Source organism: Pantherophis guttatus, chromosome 6 (assembly GCF_059756535.1).
Source record: "Pantherophis guttatus breed Tessera chromosome 6, ASM5975653v1, whole genome shotgun sequence".
Lineage (NCBI taxonomy): Eukaryota > Metazoa > Chordata > Lepidosauria > Squamata > Colubridae > Pantherophis > Pantherophis guttatus.
The window spans coordinates 103,640,731-103,647,329 of NC_142068.1; positions in this window are offsets into that span (position 1 = coordinate 103,640,731).

Consider the following 6,599-nt stretch of genomic DNA (forward strand, 5'->3'; position numbering starts at 1 on the left):
TTTATATGGCAAATGAACATGCCAATAGAAGGCTCCACAATTAGGGATACTGTATTTGTTGAGTAGTTGAATAGCCAGTAGAAAGCCCTCTTCCAGGGGCTTCATTGCCCATCACATTTTTATGATGAATTTGAACATGAGAATAACAGGGTAAAATTTAGTTGACATATTCGCTAATATGGTGAAAAGCAGCTCTTGAATTCCATGGAGAAGATATGATTGGATCTCTTGCTCACCCACCACCAACCCACTTAATTTGTCAGATGTTCAAAAACATGCACAAACCTGTGAGACTTTGTAGGTGCTTAATAACATTGACATCTGGATGGAGATGTCCCTATCAGCTGCATCAATCAGAGCCAGGAGGTTCTCCTTCCTTCCACAGCCGTAGTTGGGGACATTGGCTTCTCCAGTGGAGAGCATGTCCAGCAAGACATCTGAAGTGCGGAAAGTGCTCAAACAGTTGTCATGGATGCTGTAGCCCAGTGTGAGATTATGCAGCAGCTGCGGATTCTTGTTGATAAATTGAATGGCAAAAATGAATTGTAGGGTTTGTGAAAAACCAAATGAAAGTGTACTGTAAAAAAAAATGTTCACGTTATTATCATCAACAACAACAAACTCCTTTTTAAAAATTCAATCTTTTTATCTTAGCCTACTAAGCCTTAAGACAACACTGATCCAAAACACAGTTATTTCAATAGTCAAGTGATGAACCCAGGATTGTACAGGGAGAGGAAAATAATGACAACTTCCTTCAGGCTTTTTTTCAGCTCCATCTTTGGATTTGAATCTCTTCCACAAAATAAGACAAAAAAGGCAAACCATGGAAATCGATGTTATTCAGGAAATTAGACAGGTTCTGTAATATAGGAATAAGTGAAATAAGAAGAAAAGAAGGAGAGTGTTAGGACTGCAAACGGAGAGAATGCAACTCAATCACTAGGCATGACTTACGAATGAGAGGGATTAGAAGGAGGACTGTTGAAAGGAAACATTATATGCGATATTTCTCCTGCAGTGATGACTATTCCAATGAGATGGTCTCCTGGCCTGTAATAGTTCCATGGATTGTTTTCATCCTGGTGCTCCAAACTCAGCGGGCACTTCATTCTCCGCTTCCCAGAGACCAGCTGGGACACCAGCAGCATCAGAAGCAAAAGCAGGAGGTCCATAATTCATGGAGATGAATCAATCCCCTTCCCAATTCTTAAGTAAAACAACAGGACAAGTTAGAAGTATTCAAAGCAGTCTCACAAGAGGGAAATGCTAGTGGCTTTCCTGATTCAGACCCAGAAGATCCAAGCCCCCATCTGGAAAAGAATGAAAAGTACATTCAAGAGCACAGCGCTTTGAAAACGTGTGCCACACACGAGGCATTTATCCTTTTCTGAGGGAAGATCTCTTCCGTGTTGCTTCAGTCTGATGTTTACATCAAAGGCAGCCACTGGAGAATCTCTCAAAGACCCTGATGGCGATTATTACAGGGAGAAGCAACTTTTCCACTGGGAACAGTGGACTACTTTTTTTCCCCAAAAAAGTTATTTATTTATTTTATTTATTTTAAAAAAAACAAACAAACATATAATACATCAGTCCTTCTGTGTGTCATCTCAATGTTTCTTCAGTGACTTCTTCTTTTTGTTACTCCTCCTCTTCTTATTTCTTCCTTAATACATCCCATTTGTCTATTTTCCCCAAAGTACATATACAGTATTTAATGTAGATTTCTCCAGTTTGTTTATCGAATTCTTTATCTATATCTCTTTTCTATCCAATCATAAATTTTTCCCCATATCTTAAAATATTCCGTATCCTCTTTCTCTTTAATCATTAAGGTTAATCTATTCATCTCTGCGCAGTCCAAAATTTTTCTAATTACTTCCCCTTCTAAAGGGATTTTCTCTGCTTTCCACCTTTGTGCAAATACTATTCTTGCTGCAGTTATTATATGTATAATCAAATATACACTTTCTTTGCTAATTTTCTCTGGTAGGATACCCAGTAGGAACAACTCAGGTTTTAAATCAATATGTTGTTGAATCATTTCTTCTATCCATGTCTTAATTCTGCTCCAATAATCTTTAGCTTCTGGGCAAGTCCACCACATATGATAATAAGATCCTGGTATTTGGTGGCATTTCTAACATTTAGCTGATTTATCTTTAAACATTTTTGCCAATTTTTCAGGAGACATATGCCATCTGTAAAACATTTTATAATGATTCTCTTTTTTAAAAAAATTTTTTTATTTTAAACATAAAGAAACATACAACGTAAATACATATAAAAACATGTACATAATACACACACGAAGAAACAAGAAAAAACTATCCTAAGAAGCTATCCTATCGGTGGTTGTTTACTCATTTACCTGTTGTTTCTTTATTTAAAAGTTTGCATTTCTGCTTATTTGTGTCTTAGCATAGTTGTGCTTTTCTAAGCGTAGTTTTCTGCAATTTGTACCAACTATTGATAACTACCATCCTACTATTTCCCTCATGTGCCACTTTCTGTACTCCCAATTAATTTTTCCTAATATTTTATGTTACTGGCCCTATCTTTTCCTCCAACCATGAGTACCATCTTTGCCATACTATATAATAATCTTTATCTTCCTTTTCTTGAAGCTCTTTAGTGAGTCTATCCATTTATGCACATTCGGTTATCTTTGCAATTATTTTTGCTTCTGTTGGTAGTAGTTCAGATTTCCAATTTTGGGCGTACAGTATGCGTGCTGCTGTCAAATGTGGATGATAAGATAATTTATCTCCTTAGTATATTGTGGTGTAGTCATTCCAAATAGAAAAAATTCCGGTTTCATTTCAATTTTTTGTGTGATTATTTCTTCAATCATTCTCTTAATTTCTTGCCAGTAGTGTTGTGCCTTTCTACAAGACCACCAGAGATGGTAATATGACCCCTTTTGCGACTTGCATTTCCAGCACATTGGCAATGTATTTGGAAACATTTTAGCCAAATGTGCCGGTGGGAGGTGTCATCTGTAGAATATCTTATGTAGATTTTCTTTGTGTGGGATCGACATTGTCATCTTATGATTTTCTGTCCATAGCTTATCCCATTTGTCCAGTTCTATATTGTGGCCTATATTTCTTGCCCAGCTTATCATATTTTCTTTCACTGTTTCCTCCTCTAATTTATACCTCAGTAGGTAACTGTAAATTTTAGATATCATTTTTTCATCCGTGCCTTTTAGTATTTTATCTAATTCATTCGGTTCGGTTTGGAATCCATATTGTATTGGTCTGTTGTAAATCTTGACTCTATTTGAAGGTATGGCCACCAATCAATAACTATACCTCACGTTTCCAGTTCTTGTCTTGTATATAGGTTCCCTTCCCTGCTCAACAATTCTTGATATTTCCTCATCTTTCCTATTTCTATCGTATTTGGGTATATTAATGCTTCCATAGGGGACAGCCATCTCGGGATTTTACTGTAATGTTGCTTTCTGATATCTTTCCATGTTTTGTATAATGAACCTCTGATTAAGTGCCTCTGGAAATACCCGTGTTTCTTGTCTGTGCCTTCCCACAGAAAGGCGTGCCAATCTCGGCTCAAATCAAATCCCTCTAAGTATAGTGGTCTCCTGTTTGTTAAATCAATCCATTCTCTGATCCAGTTTAGCGACGCTGCCTTGTAATATAACTCCCAGTCCGGTAGACCCAGGCCTCCCTTCTCCTTGGTATCCTGTAGGCATTTTATTTTGATTCTAGCCTTCTTTGCTTGCCAGATGTATTTCATTATTATTTTGTTAAGGTCCTTGAAAAAGTCTTTACCTGGGCCAATTGGTATCCCTTGAAAGAGATAGAGGAGTCTTGGTAATATGTTCATTTTTATTGAGGCTATTCTGCCCAGAAATGACAATTGTACCTTGTTCCAAATTTCCAGGTCCTTTTTAATTTGTTTCATCAATTTAATATAGTTGTCCTCTCTAATCGTTGTTACTTTTGTGGTAAGCCAAATTCCCAGGTATTTTACTTTCTTGACAATTTGTATTCCTAATTCTTCCTCCAATTTTGTCTCTTGTATCCTAGTCATGTTTTTGGTTAGGACTTTAGTTTTTTGCCTATTAATTTTGAGACTCGCCACTTTGCCGTACTCTTCTATCTTCTCTAATAGCTTAATTCCTGCTACTTCCGGTTGCTCTACTATGAATACCACATCGTTGGCAAAGGCCTGTAATTTATATTCCTCTTTCCATATCCTTAGTCCCTTTATTTCTTCTTCCTTTCTTACTTCGTTTAATAGGACTTCCAGTGATATGATGAACACGCTGACGTCACCGCCGGAAGTCCCATAATGATTCTCTTTATATGCAGTCAACATTGTTAGTTTATAATTTCTTTCCCATAACTGTTGCCATCTATCAAGCTCAATTGAGTATCCACGATTTTTTGCCCATGCAATCATTGTTTCTTTTACTTGCTCTTATTCTAATTCAATACTAAGCAAAAAGTTATAAATTTTAAAAAATATTTTATCCTCTGTTCCCATGAGTATCCTATCCATATCTATAATTTCTAAATAGAAACCATATAATTTTGCATCATTTTCATTCTTGCTTGTATTTGCATATATATATACCAATCCATCACAATCCCTTCTTCTATCAATTCTTGTTTCCCTTTCAATTCCCCCTTGTCTGAAAGTAAACTTTATATCTAAAAATATTTTTAAGCCATATTCGGGTGTATTAGTGCTTTAATTATTGATAGCCATATTGGAATTTTCACATAATATTTATCTCTGATCTTCTCCCATACTAATAACAATGCATTTCTTACATAATGTCTATGAAAATACATATGTATCTTATTTCTACCATACCATAAAAAAGCATGCCATCCCAGCTGTAAATCATGTCCTTCCAAAGTTAATAATCTTGTATTTCTTAATTCTATCCATTCTTTCGTCCAAGTCAGTGTTGCTGCCTGATAGTATAATTCCCAGTTCGGCAGTTCAAATCCTCCCCTTATTCTTACATCTTGTAACATCTTTATATTAATTCTTGCCTTTTCCCCCTGCCATATGAACTTCCTCATTATTTTATTAAGGTGTTGAAAATAGGTCTTTTCGGGGACTTCTACCGGCGACGTCATCATGGAGTGGGTGAGGAAACGGGGCGCCGTTTCTGAAACCCAAAAAACTCTGTATCAGAAGCTCTTTTAGGGCATCCTTGATCCCATAGAGATTGGGAAATAAAAGGGGAAGTGCCAAAGCCCCTTTGGTGACACTCTATCGCCTGGGAGGATAAAGGACAAACCCCTTTAAAACTGGTGGAGAGGACGTTGGCCTGCTAGGTGGATAGGAGCAATGGCGGCCGTATAGAAGGAAGCAAAGAGTGAAGAAAGCAGTTTCGAGTGGCAGATGAAATAGACCCAGAAGAAGAAAATCAGTAAATATGGAGAAACGCGGAGTGAGGAGGGTGCAAAAGAGATGGAGAAACAAGCAGCGGCAGACTGAAAGGGAAGCACAGCAGGGGAAACAAAAGAAACCAGTGCGAGTGAAGGAGGATCCCAGAGAGTGAGTCAGCAGAACTGGAGGAAAAACAGCGGCAGAGTTAAGACCCCAGAGACGGAGAGTATTGGAGAAGGCGAAAAACTGGAGAAACAATAACTCTAAGAGGTAAAGAAGAAATTAAGGAACTTAATTTTGGAAAATTTGAGGGACTTAAATTAAATTGTGACTGGTGATTGTAAAAGGGAGATATAAAACTAAAAACTAAAAAGAAGGAAAGATGAGAATTTAAGACTTAAGGAGACTTAAGGGGAGAGACTAAGATTTGAAAGAGGACTGATGTAATAGCATGACAGAAAACAACTACAACTAGAAGCAAGACTGGAGAAGGGAAGGAATGTCAAAGAACAACAAAAAGAAGAATAAAATATATATTCTTATATACAAAAATATATATACAAACAGTAAAGTAAGGGGGAAAAGATTGTATTACAGTTATAATTAATTATTGCATTGTTAATTTATAGTTTGAAAAAGTGGAATGTTACAAAATATAAGGAACTAATGAAGAAAAGATATCTATTAATTGTATAATTACAGAATATAAAAGCAAAAGAAAAGTAAATTAAATACAACTACATTGATTGAAAATATTGTAAAGTAATAATTGATAATTTGCAAGGTAATAATTGATTATATTGTGATTGTTATACTGTCATAGTTGTTATATTATAGTGTATATTTGCATAAATAGATAAATTTAGAATAAGTTAAAATGTATATAAAATATAAGTAAAGATGTGTGTATCTAAAATTGTTTTTGAATAAGCAAAAGGTAGAGAAAGCAAGAGAATTCTATAACTTACATTTTACACAGGAAGAGGAACAGGAAAGCAAAGAAGAAACAGAGAGTAGAAGCCAGGAAGAAGAGCAAATAGAAGAAGTGGAGCAAGAAAGAGAAATAAGAAAGAGTCAAGAAAAAGAACGAGAGGAAAGAGAAGGTGCGAAAGCAAAAAGGCGGATGGAGACAAGACACACCAAAAAACAGCTACACTAGGCAATGGAAGAGGCAATTAAACTTCTCTTGGTAAACATAAATGGATTAAATGCGCCAAAGA